The following is a 17,099-nucleotide window of genomic DNA, read 5'->3' as shown; positions in this document are numbered from 1 at the left end:
GCACACACACACACACACACACACACACACACACACACACACACGCCGCTCAGTGCCCTCACTTCTCAACTCCGATGTTTTCCTCACCCAGGACATCTAGATTTAGGCTTTTGCACTCTTTTGAGTACCAAATGAATACCTAATTGCCAAATCCAAGCTCCCATTTCTATCTGTATTCTACCTGACCATTCTATGGCCTCAGACAGCTTTTCCCGATTTACTACCTGGGTGATTTGGCAAGTTGCTTACCTGAGCTTTAGATAAACAGCTTTTCTACAAAAGACAGTAACAATCATGATTTCAGGGGATCGTATGCCACAATATATGGAAACAAAACAAAACAAAAACAAATTTTCTTTGCCTGGTGCTCAGTATGACTACCGTGTGTGTGTGTGTGTGTGTGTGTGTGTCTGTGTGTGTGTGTATTTTCCTGACCCTTTCTCTTTCCCCTTCTTTAGTCTGCTCAGACTTTGGCTCTCTGGCCATCCCTGTGGGATTTCAACTATATTCATGGCTACAACCACCAGTTTCAGTCACTCATACTCCGTGTTCTTCACACACTGAGCAATTCCAGGCTCAATTCCTGGGCTGTTTTTTTCCTCCTATTCAGCCTGGTAAATAATCCTACCTTATCCCTTCATTACGCAGCACCAAAACCACTTCCTTTACGAATTATTTCCTCACAAACGAGAAAACAAATCACTCTCTCCTTTGTACCTCACGCTCTATTACTATTTTTCACAATGTACGAGTTTTGCTATAAAGTGCCTCACATGCTAGGTACCAGGTAATGATTTATGTGTCTATCTTCTGAGCTCAGGCACTGTGTCACATTCACACTGTATCTACAGAACTTAGCACAGTGACGGGTACACAGCAGGTAGGAGAACGAGAGATAAGGGAACTCAGATTTAACAATTTGGAGCTCAGCAAATGTCTATACAACGGATGAAGTATCATGGCTGCCAATTACTTCAGAATAATTGAATAAGAGGGAGGCTGGTCAGACAGGTGGATCTGACAGCTGGTGAGGTGAGCACGGAGGAACCTGAAAGAGAAATGGAAAATATCCTCCCTGATGATGTCCTCTCCTGAGTATGTAAGTTCAGTCGTGCCAGTAGCTGGGGCTGTTACACTCAAACTCAGGTGAATAACTAATAAATTCTGTTTAAAGCACAAGAGGAGAACAATTCCAACAGCGCAAGGACATTGCTCATATCTGTCCAAGCAGGTTTTGGCCTCTAGAACAGTTTACATTATAATTTTATCAGACTTTGTGCAAGTTTAGTAAATTTCAGTAGTTAGACTGCAACTCTTGCCTATATCCATAAAGCACCTTAAGAACTGCAAATGAAAGAAAAATGAAATACAGCCTATCACCATATAATTCTAGAACTGATGGGTACGGGTAACATCTTTGGCTTAGATGAACCATGTCATGCAATTATCGATTTTAAGACCACAGATTGTCTCCCACAATAATTTCAAATTTATTCATAATAGTAAGCCACATTATGTACTACATGGTTTCATTCCATTTCATAAACTAAGGAAAAAGTACACTGTATTTTGCATAGGCATGTAAATGCCCACTTACCAAATAAAGTGACCTAGCATTCAGTGTGACATAAATTGGAAACTGGAGGAGAAATGAGACCCAGTGAACTGAGAACAGAGTGGAGAAAAGTAAACTTGGAGAATCCAAGCTGAAACTGGCAATGTTTTCCCATTAATAAAGAGATATCTATAATTAACAGGCTTTCAAGGGTATTCAGCCATGTATTACAGCATCGCACCTCATAAAACAGTCATTCAAAAGCCGTACCAGGAAGGCACATGCCAGCTCTGTAATAAGCACATGCAGAGCACTGAGGAACACAGAGGAGCCCCTGAAGTGAGACACCCACTGCCCTACATAGATGACCAAGTGTGAAAGGCAGCCATAATTGCTAATCATAATAATAAAATAATAATAATAATAGATAAATAAAACTGAGGAGGAAATAGGATGTTAGGAATGTTTAAATTGTTACTAAATAAATAATGTTCCCAGAGAAGTAAATACATTTCTAAAAAATACATTTGTAGGTGTGAAGAGTTAACACAGATGTAAACAAGGGGAAGACATCTACCTAAAATAACCTAAAATATTTTTGAACTTTTATATTTGTATCAATCAAGCTAGTAAGAACAAGAGATAGATATGTACACATAGTAAGATAAGATGTATTTCAAAGCCGTAGTATAATTTAAAATGCATCAATGCCAAGAACACACAAATATGCCACCTGAAAAAAATAGAGATCTCAGAAGGACATTTGTATAAATATGCACTTTTAGGCACCAAAAATTTGCAGAGAAAGAGTGGATTCTTTGGTAAATGGTGGTGAAACTGACTCACAATATGACCACTGTTTTAAATAAAAACAAATTTGTATCTCATATCTTACATTCCAAATAGTTTTAAAAACCCAAATAGTTTTTAAATAGTTTTAATACTTTTAAATAGTTTTTAAAACCTATAAAACTAATGAAGTGAAGAGAGACTATATTGTGAGTCCAGAATAGAAAAGCACTCCTTAGATGACTTAAGACCACAATAACAGTAAAAAAAAAAATTGGTGGGTTCAACTACATTAAAATTAAAGATTGCTGTTGTTATTACTGAAAAGCATCATAGGCAGTTACCAGGCAAGTGACATACTGGGAGAAAATATTCACAGTGTCTAAAGCTAACAAGAGGTTAATTTCTATATAACAAGGAACTCTATAAAAACTCTTTTAAGGAACTTCTTACAAGAAAAAAGGCCAGAGACCCAATTCACAGAGAGGGGAAATTAAGTAAATGAGAAGATGCTCAACCTCACTTGTAGTCAAAAAAGGGCAACATTAAACTATGAGGCACAATTAATATCTATCAGATGTGCAAAAATCAGGGAATTTGTTACTTAAAAAAAGGAATCATCATGTAATATTATTGGAGGAGATATAAACCTGACAACACTGCGCAGTTCCTAGTAAAATATTAGTATGATTATATCCTAAGACCCAGCAATATTGCTTTGGACAATATTGCCTGAAGAAACTCTCATCAATGGATTCAATTATATTATAACTAGGCTCTTTAGGGAAAAATGAATATATATCACATGAAAGCCAAAAATATTTATAAAAAGGTAGACTCCATCATGTTCCTCAAGTCTGCATATTCTCTACAGTTTTAACTGAACCTTTGTTGAAAAGGTAGGTAAGACTAAAGAAAATGTTATCATTTCTCTTCATAGGTGAGGTTAAGTACAGAGAAAGAAGCAGATATAATGAGGGTAATGTTTCATTCAGTATGGGGACTGACAAACCTGGATCCAGGTCCACGTGACTTGGGTCAGTTACAAACTCCTTATCAGGGTCATTACTTTGTGAGTTACATAAATGTCTAACAACTACGTTGTACACCTGGAACTAATAGAATATTATAAATAAACTGTAATTGAAAAACAAAAATAAACAGATAGATTTTCAAAAAATAAAACACAACCATAACAAAAAAGTTACAATCTCTGCCTTAGTTTTATCACCTAAAAAATGGGGATATTACCCACCGTGAAAACACCAGGAGGATTAGAGATACTCCACCCTGAAAACACCAGGAGGATTAGAGATACTCCATGTAAAGTGCCTTGCACGTCTGAGGTGTCCAATAGGTAGTAGGAAGTGACTTTTTTTTAACCAGAAAAAAGAACATCATGTACTAACCCTAATAGATTTTGGTGCCCTGCCTGACCCGTCCTAAACAGAATACCCAAGCCACAGCAACAGGCACAGAAACCAGAGATTGATTCAATATGAACTTACATGTCAGTTTTTTCCACTACAGAACACATAAATAATATTCATCCTTTCATATATTTATTAAAACTGTAAAAGTTAAGGTCAGGAAGCCTCTTTTAGCTTCTGGGAAATGAACATAAAGCTGCTGCTGATGGTAGTTCCGACAGTGGTGATTCTGCAACCGGTGTCAGAGTCCTGACTCTATAAACATAAGGAAGGGATATTCACAGAAGTACTGTAGGGAAAATGCTTAGAAGAAATCCAGTTATCCATGAGTGAGTAACTGCAAGACCTCCATGCTGATCAGGAAAAATAGCTAACCCGGAAACCAAAGCAGATCCAAAGTCAGGACTTTACATATCATGTGTTTAAGGTATAAGAAAGAGGAAAAATGCCCCCTGAGAATTTTTATAACCTGATGGCAAAAACACTGTACATTTACATCACCATTTCAGTATTTTCAGCCTGGAACAGTCGTTTTACTTTCCTCCTGATTTCCAACCTGTGGGCTTCAGTGTCCTGGTAGAGGTCTGTAGACCAAATCCCTGTCTCACACATACATACATACACTATTTTACAAATACAGGAAGATGCTGTGGTCATAATTTACACTATATATTCAGTTGAATGACAGTAAATAGTCAATTTGTTACTAAATATGAGTATTCATCAGAAATAAGTATAATTCTAAACAAACCAAAATCTCTGAACTCTTTTGAGCATTAGATAAAAACTTCCCGATTTTTGTAAGGGTTGACAACCAATGCTTTAAAGTATACAATTTCCAATTGAAGATAATTTCTATTTTATAAGACATGAAGGAAAAAGAGAGGGTTTTGATAAAGTGGAAATCTTAACACACATTTATCTCCTCTCCTAGTCCTCTCTCGGCCATAAACTTTTCCTTGGCATTTAACATCAAAGCTAGTTACCCTTTCATTCTTAGTTCACAAGCTATTGTAACTGTCCAAAACAGACAGAAATGGCAGTGCACGTGTATGAGGAAAATATACATCATTTCATTCCTTACTCATAAAAGAAAAATTGCTCACTTTATCTTTAATGTCCCCTTTACCCTCTCCTTCTTCTCCTGATGCTTTGACACAATTCTATAGAGGGGAAGTTATAGATTACTACAGATACTCCGATTGTTGAAGAGAAAATAAATATTTTATCCGGCATTTTCTAGTCCAGTGAAAATGTACCCCAAATTTTAACTTATATTCTTCTCGATGCAACATATCTAAAGGGAACCTCAACTTTAAGCACTGCAAAGATAAGAAAAGTAAAATTATTTCCATCTGAGGAATATTACAAAATATTTAATATGTAATTTAAAGTGCAGATGGGTTTGCTCATGTCTTTCTGTAATATCAGTTTGTAAGTGGGTTATCCTGAACTAGGGTGGGGGAATTGAGAAACTATGTATGGTGGTGGTATGGTATATATGATAGGGATTGTGGGGGAGTGTCATACGCATTGTTTATTAATTTATGATTTCTGTTCTGAGACACAAACTGCCATAGGGGTAGACCAGAAGTGCTGTTTAAAATATGCTACGGGGTGGCTGGTTAGCTCAGTTGGTTAGAGCATGGTACTAATAACACCAAGGTTGCTGATTTGATCCCTGCATGGGCCACTGTAAGCTGCGCCCCCATATAAGCATATATATATATATATATATATATATATATATATACTGTTCACTCAGATACTGTTCACTAAGTCCCAACAAAAATATCTGTAAATTAAAATATGCCATTAGAATTTTGGCAGCAGAAAAGAAAAATCACATTGATGCAAACATAGCTAAATCTAATCAGTGACACCTAGGAAGTGTAAATTTCAAACATGGGAAAAATGAAACAAGAAAAAAAACCTTTGAGTTCTGGGTGGAGAGGAGTGGAAAAAGATCTGGAGATTTAGGTAAGGCTAATCTGTCTTTTGGAATACCTAAGGACCACCTAAATCAGCACTGCCATTTCTTCCTTAGGCAGCAACTTTCCAGATTACAAAAGAGCCAAGGATTACAAATCAAAAGACTCTTGTTCAAGCCCCAGCATCTCCATTTACTAGTATGACCACTGACAAGTCAAATTTTATCAACCACAGCTTCCTTTCTTGGTAAAATGGAGTAAACGAATCCTATTTCACCAGACTATTAAAAGGAGTTAACACATTATAAATGAGCTATAGAAAATGTGCTCTGTAAATACAAAATAAGGATCTAAAGGCAGTTATTATTATTCCTGGGTTATTATTTATTATTACATTCCGCTAGGGTGGGAGCAAATCCTGTTCCTAAACAGAGACCAGGTTTGGAGAGTCAGTCACAAAGGCTGCTCTATTTTATCTTGAAGCAGAAGGACAGATGCTGAAGAAAGTGCCCAATGAAATGAACCAGAGGGCTAGGTGTATACTTCAGAAACAGAGGCAAAATACTATGGCTGTCCAGGTCTTTCAAAAGTCTCTCTTAAGGACTTGTTTTCACTTTTAATCTCACGTTCTATTTGGCAAGAAAAGAGGCATAAACCCAGACATTTCACAATTAAATCCAAATTTAAGAAGCCTATGTCTATCTATCTAGAAAGAGATGAAATTAATTGCTCAGTTCTCATAGTATTTCTTGGCGACTTACTGCTAACACAATTATGCCATTTATTGATATTATCACAAATGCTCAAAGCAACTGCATTTTTTAAAGGGATTAAAGTTTTGAAGGACTGTTGGAATAATGGGGTCTTATCATTCAAATTACCTCCATACAGCTGATAGAAAGAAGGAAAAAAAAAAAAAAGGGAGGAAGCAGTACAAATTCCCCAGGGTACCTGACTGACTACAAAAGATTTTCCTTTCAAAGCCAAAATTAATTATATAGTAAATGCATTTTATTATAAAGTTTTCAGGTTAGAATAGTATAGTCAGCATCCGACATCATGAATTTAAATTCTACAGCTAACCCTGCTTCCTGAGAAAGCGTAGCCAACCCAATGAGTTGAAGGGGCTAAGTGTATGTAATACTGTTAGTAAACACTTCCCTCCATACTACAGAAAAAGACCCTTCTTTGCAGCATCTCCCTTTCCTTCCTTCTAGTCATCTGCTCACATCCCATCCTCCAAAACAGTGTGAAGATGCCACTGGCTTTAGCCAGTGTTAATTGTTCAAACATTTAATTTCAGGCCATATAATCTTCTCATCAAACTGGTTCTTCTCAGCCATCCCACCTTCCTCAGTGTCCCTCCGTAAGACTGGAGTTTCACCAGGCAGATAAGTACAAGTGGGGGAACAAGGCCCAGCTTTCCCTGGGGGAGAGAGAAGTCAGTCTGACTGAGTCTGCAGAGAGAGGAGCTGCCAGGGGAAAAGTAGCAAAAAGTCTGTGCATAAAACCAGCCTTTTCTATAGTGTTTGTTCTCCACCTATGAACATCTGAGATGGAGCAAGATATTAAATTATAATCTACCTAGTGAATTTTACAAAAGTGATTCTCAACTTTACTCTGATGAGAAGTGGAATGTAACGAATAAAGATGTCTAGCTCCTACCTTTGAAAGTGGCCTCTGTCTCAGCAAGCGAGCCTGGCTAAGAAACCACAACTGGAGTTAACGAGCCAGACACCAGACTAAACACCTCAGAACTAGCTGCCCCTCATCGTTACCTTTCCGGTGTGTGTCTGCATCACTAATTCCCCCAGTTCCTGAGGGCCTGGCTCTCCCAAAATAGAAAGCAAAGAGCGGGGCTCCTCGGTTTCACCGGCTCAAAAAGAGGTGGGATTTCTGAGCCTGGACACCAAGACTCTTGCTCTCCTTTCCACCTTACACTTCACCCACAACTCAAGTTCCTCTCTCCCTAGATCCCCACCTTTCACACTCACACCACACTTAATTACACCCAAGCCTCCCAGAACATTTATGTAGATAACCCCAGGCCAGCGAGTGAGGAACAAAGAGCCACTGCTTCAGGCAGTAGGAGGAGGCGGAGGCGAGGGTGGAGAGGACAGCTGGGGACTCCCGGAGGCTTCCCGGGCACGGGCAGCCAGCCTGGAAAGCTGCCTCCTAGGGTAAAGCTCAGGCAGGTCCGACCCGGGTTCAGCACCCTGCGCGGCGCAGCAACAGTCTGACAGAGACCCTCGGTGGGAGAAAACAGTAAGTGGGACGCCACCAAGAAAATGCACGCGAGTCAGGCTGCAGCACGGAGCTAGAGGTCCGCACTCGGGGCTCTGGCCAGTGACAGCCCAGCGCCCGGCCCCACCAGCTCCCGGATCCGGCCCCACGTACCTGGACCAGGCAGCCACCCTGCTCCCTCAGGGCGCTCTCCGGGGACTTAGCTTCCGGTGGGCTCCACAGGCTGGAACCGGTTGCGACACGGAGACTTCACTCCTCCATCCTGGGACCCGGCAGCACGTTACAGACAGCCGTGTACTTCCTGTTTTAAAACACAGGGGAGAGAAAGAGCAAGAGAGACCCGAGTGTTGGCAGAGTGGAAGGAGGGACGCAGACCAGCCGGGAGGGCGGGCCAGGGGGCTGCGGGTTGCATAACCGCCGCCCTCCTCGCCATGGTCTGCACCAGGCGCTCTCCCCACGGGTGGGGACCCGCCACACCGCGACCCGCGAGCTGGCTCCCCAGGGCCCGGGCCTCCCCCTGCCGGCGGCCTTGCAGCCAACCCAGCACGCTCGCAGCCCTTCCGTTTCCAGCCCCAGCCGCGGTCTCCCCTCCCCACATGTACCTAAGTCAATGGACTACAGGCTTCCTCCAAGGCGCCCCGAGTGCAGTCTGCCTTCGTTTTCCTTTTTTCCACTCCCCACCCCGCCCCTGAAAAAAACCGCCTTGGGGAAGGTGTAAAGACAAGACTGAGCCTTTCCAGGGGAGTGGAGGCTGGATTTATGCAAAATTTTAAAGTTAACAGCCACATCCCAGTATTATCCTCTCCAGCCCCGCAGTGTGAAGAGCTTCAGGATGGGAAATTACTTGTCTTGCGTCTGGCTGACTCAAGAGTGTGTCCACACAGCTGCCAAGAACTGGGGTGGGGGGGGGGGGGGAAGTATTCCAGGTTCCTGGGATCCCTCTCTACTGTGATCCTCACCCTCTCTGTCCCAACATTTACATATACCAATTCCACTCAAAAGAGAATCTTATCGTGCATTGTTCCAGAAAACAATTAAGTATTTATCTGCGTATATGAATCAGCGAGTAGTTCCAAATGTCTGGGTTTATGTGCATTTTGTTACCCTCTGACTTAGGTGAACTTCAGAGTAGTTTAAAAAAATAGTAAACAGAAGGTTTAAGAATCTGCCACATACAGAGTGTGCCAGCTCTAGGAGTTTGCACATGTAATCAGCGCTCCGTTTCTGAGCTAAGCTTCCAAGTGTGGACAGCTTCATTTGTACCCTGCCTAACTTTGCACACGTCTATCAGGTTACTACAGGCTGTCTCTGGTAAACAGTTCCTTTTATCATCAAGCTGATGACTTCAATAAGTTATTCATGTCTCAAAAGTCAGCATGGAGAATGGAATATAAAGGATGATTATTCTACATAAAAAAGCTAAATTGTGACTGAAGTAGAAAGACATGGATGGATATTACATTCCTACTCCGTGCTGGATGGCATCGGCGTTTAAATCGCCTCTTAGTCTTAACATTTTCCAACAAATCTGCAAAAGTCCTAGTCTCATATTCCCAGTTGAGGAAATAGGGTCAGAGAAGTTCAGTAACTGTCCCGATCGATGTCTCAGCTAGAAAGTAGTCAAATGGAGAGCAGAATAACAGGTCTTGCCTAAGTATAAAATCTGGGCCATTTCCCCTACACTCTGCTAATTCTCAAAACAACCGTGAATTCTGGAAGGAAAAATCAAGACCACCTGGCATCCATTCCTTCATCTCAGAATGATCCTGCAATTTACATGCTATCACTGTGTAGAATGAGCCAGGTTCCTTACCCACCTGAGTACTATGTACCTTGATCACCCGAGTGGAGGACACTGTGCTCTTTCCCATTATCTACTACTGGCTCTGTCAGCCCTTTCAGAAATACTCAGTGGCAAAAGTTCAAAAGGTTCTAGGATAGCCACTCATATGCCAAGGTACAAAGTCTGTCCGGTTCAGAATCTAATCAGCTGACTAATATTTGTTTCTTGAATTCTTTTTCTTTAACTGGAACTTTTTAAGAAGACAGGAAAAAAAAAAAGGGCATGCATAGCCTCAACTTTTACTGAAACTGTTTAAATTTCTCATTTTCCACTTTCTTCTCCTTTAGCACTTAGTCCACACTCACCTGTCAAATAGCATGCCGCTATTAGCCTCCTGGCAAGCCAAGAAACAGAGCACATATTAAAAGGTGGTTAAAAATCTTGGCAACAGTGAGACTCCAGACACTTGCAGAGAAAGTGAAGGAGAGAGTGCTTTTGTCTTGTGTCCAGATGAACTGCAGCTCACTGGCCCTTCCCCATCACCTCAGGAAGCAGCACAGACTCTGGAGTCCTAGAGCATGAAGGTGAAAGGCAAGGGCAGTTCAAGTGTGATGGCAAGGGCCGGGAGGGGCCGAGATGCATTCCCACCCTTCAGACACACAAGAGCTAAGGAGGGCTTCTTACTAAAAACTTCCTGAGGGCTCTTAGCATCGTTTTAGGGTCCAGCTCTGCCTCTGCTGCCACCTTTTCCTTCTCACAGTCCCTGGACCTTTCAACCCTTATCTCTTTTCACAAACTTAATGCTTCTTCCCAAAGCACTGCCATTTCTTTTCCACAAAGTACCAGGTGGGAGGAAAGCAGAAAGGGCATTTAGGCTCAAAACTTCTCTCACTTCTCTCTCATTTAAAAAACGCTGTCAATAATTACCATGTTTTAAAAAAAAAAAATTCAACTCTATTTTAAAATACCTTTTGGTATTCCTGCCTGCGTTTCTGTTACTCATTATACTCCAAGAGCCTAGAAGGAAAACCTCTGCAGATAAATGAAATTCTTAAGAAAAAGCAAAGGACAAATGCTGAAATTAACCTGTATGGATCCCAAAGTTTATAGTCAGGATAATAGAAACTCCTAACATTGCATCAGTTACTGACATGTTTCCTAACAACCACGAGGCCTAAGGATCATATAGTACTTTCCATGGCTCAGCTATTCTCATGCCCCTTCTGTGTTTCATGGGGAAGTATTTCTGCCTTACCACTATTGAGCAGAATATATATATATATATATATACACACACACACACACACACACACGTGTATATATGTATATGTATGTATGTGTATATATATATTACATATATATATATTACATATATATATATATTACATATATATATATATAACTCACAACCTCATAAGAAGAGAAAAAATACGCTCCCAGGTAGGCACAAATAATACAAAAGATAAAATTGATTGTGGAAGAACACTGGAGGTTCATTTTGAAAGTCTCCATTCCCTAAGTACCACAGTCCCTGGATGAAGACAGCAACATTTTAGAGGCCCAACTGAAGTGAAACGAGCTCACTTTCAGAGGACTATTGGGTGTGGAGGAAGAAATGATAAATTCATATCTGAAATGATGCCCTGCTTATCTTTCTTCACCTCAGAAAGACCTGAGTTTGGTGGTTAAAAAGGTTTGCCATGAGATTTCTCTGTGTGAGGATTCTTGGTCGTCGTTACAGCTGGATTTTGCAAACAAGAAAATGAAACATGCCAAGCTGTCTGGCCACCTAAGAGACTGCTTGCCTGTACCAGCAGCCTTCACATCAGTGTCCCTTCTCTGTCTTCACGTCCAGGGTAGCACATGCAACAGGCTTTTCTGGGAAGGTCTCTGGCACTCACACTCACCTGCCAGCCTCTGCAAAACCTGGGCCATGGATTTCAAGGAAGATGTCCTCAGAGCCAACTGGCTGGCCTGACTGGCATTTGCCCACAAAGGTTTATTAGGCATCTTCAAGGAGGCAGTGTGTCATTTCCCACGGCAAAAAAGTAGCAAGGGGGTGCAAATCATTTTTTTTTTTTTTAAATCTGCCTGCGAGATGGTTCAGGCTCCCTTCTAGGCACACAATTTCTTGATTTTGAGCAAGCTGAGAAGGAAAGCACCAGCGACAGTGCCCCTCAGCAGTACTTGGAAGACCCAGGGACAAGGCAGACACGCAAGGCCAGGGTGTTTCCCCTGAGTACCATGTCCCTCAGTTCCTCCGCGTCCACACACACATACCAACTCACCCACGCTGCCCAGAATTGGTAACATTTACATAGAACCCTCCCGTGCCCTGCCTCACTGAATTCTCAGCACTGCCTTTACAGGGAGGAGTCATTGTCTGTGTGTGAGAAGAAGCAGAGGAGCTCACAGATGTTAAGTCATTTTCACAAAGCAGTAGGTAATGGAGCTAAAACTCACACTGGTTTGTTCTTCCTCCTTTTAATTGAAGAGAAATGAGTGGGTGCATTTTGGCTGGGGATTTATTATTCTGTGCTGCACATCTTCTACTCAGAAGAATCTCACTTTTAAAACACAACTTGTAATGCTCTCTCTCAAATGCATCATGCTACTTCATCACCTTGCCAAATTTTTGTCAAGTGTAAACTATAAACATGGATTTTGCAACAGGCCAACTGATTTTAAGCCCTAGCACTGTAAGTTGGTATAAATTAGGTTAAATATGCTCCTGGGCTGCAGTTTTATTTTATAAAACAATAAATAAGAAAGATCCACTGGGCAATCAAACTGTGATGGACAAAACCTTAATACATTTTTTCGAAGTTTCCCCTCCCATTCTTTGGTTAGTATGCAAATATATATATATATGTAAAGTGGCCATACTGACTAATGTACTGAGATTTAGTGAGCATAAAAAGGGAAGAAAAAAAAGCAAGAAACCACAAAAGTTTGACTAAATGCAAATACCTGTCCACAAGTTAAGAATATTCAAAATGTTCTTGGCTCAGACTGCTAGCAAGGAACAGCCTTGGGGTATTTACTGATGGTTGACTGTGATGTGTATTGTGTAGACTAAATACTATCCTACAACACATTTTTCTTTGGAAGGCATGTTTTGTCTATTCATCTTCTGTAGTGGGTACATCTACTTCCTTATTTAAAAAAATATTTTTAAATTCTCTTTGGACATCCATTAAAAAAATAATGTATTAAAAACCCAACAACTTAAAAAGATTGGTCTTAACAAGTCAAATAAATGTAATATTCATTACTAAGAAAATAATGTTCTTAAAAAGGATTTTAAAACATACAAACATTTGTATGATTACACATCTGAAACTAGCAAAATGTATGAGTTGATACGGAATAAGTCACACACGTCAATTGAATATATCATTTCTCAATTATCTATTATAATGGAATCTTAATGAAGGCAATTTGTGAATAATTTAACGTGGCAAAACTGAATAGTTTGATTTTTCATCTGCCTGCAGTACAATGGCTAAGGCAAACAGCATGAAAGGGAACGTGCCTGGAAAATCCAGAAATGTTATTATAAACTTCGGACGATCCCCACATGGTCCACTGTGAGCTGCGCCCTCCACAACCAGATTGAAACAACTACTTGACTTGGAGCTGGAAAAACACACTTAAAAAAAAAAAAAAAAAAAAACTTTTAAAAGATTGCTCATCAATTTTTAAACTAAACAGTGAAACAAACTCCATCCACTTTATATGTATTGATTCGATTACTCCTGACAATAACCCTATGAGGTAGGAGTTACCTCCATATTAGAGATCAGGAAAAAGACACAGAGATACCAGTATTAAGTCATTTGCCCAAAGTAACACTTGCTAGCAAAACGAGAACTTGTGCGGCCTAGCTGGCCATGAAGTCTACTTTTAATCAACCCATTTTACTACCACTAGGACACAAGTGGATTGGGTTTGCTTTCTCCAGCATGAAAGTTCATGGGGAATGGGCCCACGAATATGGTGGAAGAGTAGAATGATAGGCTCAAAGGCTTTCCTTTTTGCAACAAGAATGTAACCACTGGTTGTAGGGAGTCAGGGATGAACAGCCTGCTATATGTTGCTGAATAAATGAATACTGAAAAGAAATTTGCAGAATGGAAAAGTCGGGACAAAAGGCTGCTTCCTCACCTTGACCAGGGTCCTGGACTACAAGGCTTCAGGACTGTCTGGCTACAACACAACTGACCAAGCAAGAGAAGGGAGTGCAATGAACCCCATATAGTTTGATCTTGGTGAAGCATTTGATACAGTTTCCCATGAAGTCAGGATTGTTAAATCAACTGCAACTTATGTAGCTACAAGAACCACACCGGAGTTATGTAGCTACAAGAACCACACAGGAGTTAAGAAGGCTAGCAAGAAAAACACTGGCTATATCTACTAGTATGTGAAGAAAAGAACCACAAGGAACAGTATTCAACCTGTATTCAAAAGTAACACAGAAATTATTCACACTGTTATAATCAAATTTGCACAAAACATTAATGGGGGGTGGGTGAAAAGGGCCAATGAGGGAGAGCCAATAGATTTAGTTCAATTAGCAAAGAGGTGAAGAAAAATGAGAAGTTCAGTTTCATTTTTGCGCTCCCTTTAATTTTCAGGGAGGGGCTAGGATACCTAATGGGTAGTAACTGCCTCTGGACTTGAAATCCCAAGACTAAACTAAGTAAAGTAAGCAACAGCATATTACATATGTTTAAAATTTGAGGACCTTAGGTCTGAACTTCAAAAAGCATGCTCCTATTATTCCAACATACCACCAGTAAAGTTCCATGGGAAATAATATTCCTTTCAACAAGAAAACTTTGTTAGCAAAACTCAAAGAAATGAAGGGGCTCAAAGGCTGAATTTAGAGGTCAGATGAAAAAGTCAGTGGTGTATGTATAATCTGGCCCTACTACAAATATGCCGCACAGACAGAAGGTCATGAGAATGGTTTGCAAACACATGGCAGGATAAAGAACAGTGCAGAAGGAAGAGAGAAGAGGGCTAAAACTTGGACTAACATTATTATTTTAAGCATAAATTATAATTTCTAATTTCTTTAATGTTGAGACATCGCTTCTCCCTTGGTAGAGCTGTTTGCCTTCCCAGCAAAAATTATACTTTAGAAATCAGGAGTGGATTTGGAACTCAGAAAATGGCCTAAACCTCAATTCTGGGCTCCCAAGAAATGTACAAGTGAGCATGCCTTTCATTCAGCATCTAAGAGACTTGAGAACTGTAGCCACTATGTCCCAGGTAGTGGACTCCTGAACTGACTCCACAGGAGAAACTGTCAAAAGAGACAGTCACCAAGGGAATCCAACATATTCCATTTCCTTCTAAATACACACACACACAAAAGGGAAATTAGCACAAAGGCATAAAAATTACAGCCACACTGCATTCTACATACGAATATAAAATGACAATGCTCTGAGGTTATTATTAAGTATGTATAGAGAATAAAAAGAAAACCACAAACAGAGAGCTCCTTCCCCAAGATTTGATTACCGGCCCCCTTTCATGGTTTAAAAAGCATCCACACAACGGCAAACCCAGAGTTAGCCTCAGCCCGGACCCCTGGCCCCAGTGCCCTAATGCCTACAGGACCTATGCCCTCTTCTGGTTGTGCTCAGAATCACCTGCAGGGACTCGTGAACACTGTTTCTCAGGCCCCACCCCAGATCTACAGCATCAGATTCACTGGAGTGTGTGTGTGTGTGTGGGGGGGGGGGGGGGTGTGTTCTCAGCATCTGTACATTTAACAAACTCCCACGTGATTCGAAGGTGCAGCTCAGTTGACGAATCTCCATTGCAGACATTCTACTCCCTTTTTTACTACCCCCAGAACTACTCAAGTCAGAGACTACAGCAAATGATTTCCCTTCTCAAGAATCTTTAATGGGATAACCTTCAAAGGCAAGGGAATGAAGTCCAAATTCCTGAGCAGGACACTCCAGGCCCTCTGCAGTCTGTCCCAAACTACTTTTCTGCCTTCCTTTCCTCCTACACACCTCACTCTGTCACAGCCCTAGTTCCCAAACACAGCACATACTTCTTTTATGTCTCCATACTTTCCTGCCCTAATGTTCCCTCACCTCTCTCACCCTTTCACTTCCAATTGCCATCTTTTTCATCGTTCAAGGCCTTGTTCAAGCTACTTTTCTTTGTGAAACAGCCTTTGATCCTTCCAGTCAAAATCAGTCTCTCCCTTCCTCTGAGCAAATGTCCAAAAGTTTCAGCTCGTGCAGGAATTACAGCGTATACTGCCTGGTGCGCGGAATTATACCAAGTTGTTTACCCGCTATTCTCCCCCCAAAAGCAGGGGCTTTCTTACTCATCTTCCATACAGAACTAGGTTCACAGTTTAGTTCTTCCAGTTACTTACTAGTCCTGTCACTCTTGGTAGGTATCTGAACACACTGAGCCTCAATTTTATAATCCTTGATTTCGAATCCTTTTATAATCCCCCCAAAATGACACCTACCGTCATGACTGATGTGAGGACACAACACGAGAAGTGTTTGGCCCAGTGCAGACCACCTAACATGCACCCAAATGACAGCTGTTGCCATTAACTTTTGTTTCCTAGCTTCCTAGAATGCAGGTAGCTTGCAGACACTTGCAGACATGGTAAGTGCTCAAAAGGCATGAGAGAGAGAGAGAGAGAGAGAGAGAGAGAGAGAGAGAGAGAGAGAGAGAAAGAGAGAGAGAACAGAAGCATTTGCTTTCAAAGTAATAAGCACTGATTTCTTAAAGTCCTTTCTCCTTCCCAATTTCATTCTGTTATGAAGGGCCTTTCATAACATTTCTATTGAGAAGTCATCTCTTACTCCCCTTTCTTTCCTTCAAAAATCAAAGTACAAAACCCTAAGGAACAATCCCCGTCAGCGTCCCTCCTCCTCCAGCCTGGCTTTTCAGCTCTGCCCTACGTACAGTAACTGCCTGCAGCCACAGTGTCGCTGCCCAGAGAATCGCCTGCTTCACCCTCACAACAAACAGCACTTTGTTGGCAAACTGGAGGGGAGCCCAAAGTAGGAGGGGGAAAAACCAAGGAGAAGGAGTTTGGGCCAGAGAATGAGTCGCCACCCACACCATCGTCCACACTGTAATACAGGTAAAGAGAGAGCAGGAAACTTAAGTTCAGATCAACGCAAACCTTCCCCAACGCCTCAAGCATCCACCTCACCCACTCATCCATGGAAAATGACTTCCAAGACTGACGTTGGACATGCTGGGCCACTCACGGCCCAATAAGCATGGCTACTGGTGTTAGTAAAATACTGTTATACAGAAGAGTTTCCTCTCCTCACCAAACCAATCATGTTGCCGTTATTAGCCCT

The 17,099-nt window shown here is 41.1% G+C and overlaps 1 protein-coding gene across 5 annotated transcripts in view; it reads right to left on the bottom strand.

The window, feature by feature from the left end:
* Positions 1-17,099, bottom strand: part of LRRC8D (leucine rich repeat containing 8 VRAC subunit D) — a 112,285-nt gene that overhangs the window by 82,141 nt on the left and 13,045 nt on the right. For 3 of the 5 annotated variants that reach the window (XM_033114214.1, XM_033114209.1, XM_033114211.1), the window contains exon 2: positions 8,103-8,250. The gene's annotated coding sequence lies outside the window, so the exon portion shown is untranslated. Of the gene's footprint in view, positions 1-8,102; positions 8,504-8,551; positions 8,718-17,099 lie in introns of those variants that run through there. The other 2 variants (XM_033114213.1, XM_033114212.1) reach the window with 2 other exon arrangements.

This window comes from Rhinolophus ferrumequinum, chromosome 9 (assembly GCF_004115265.2).
Source record: "Rhinolophus ferrumequinum isolate MPI-CBG mRhiFer1 chromosome 9, mRhiFer1_v1.p, whole genome shotgun sequence".
Classification (NCBI taxonomy): Eukaryota; Metazoa; Chordata; class Mammalia; order Chiroptera; family Rhinolophidae; genus Rhinolophus; species Rhinolophus ferrumequinum.
Note: the sequence above shows the minus strand (reverse complement) of the source record. Positions and strands in the feature narration are given on the sequence as shown.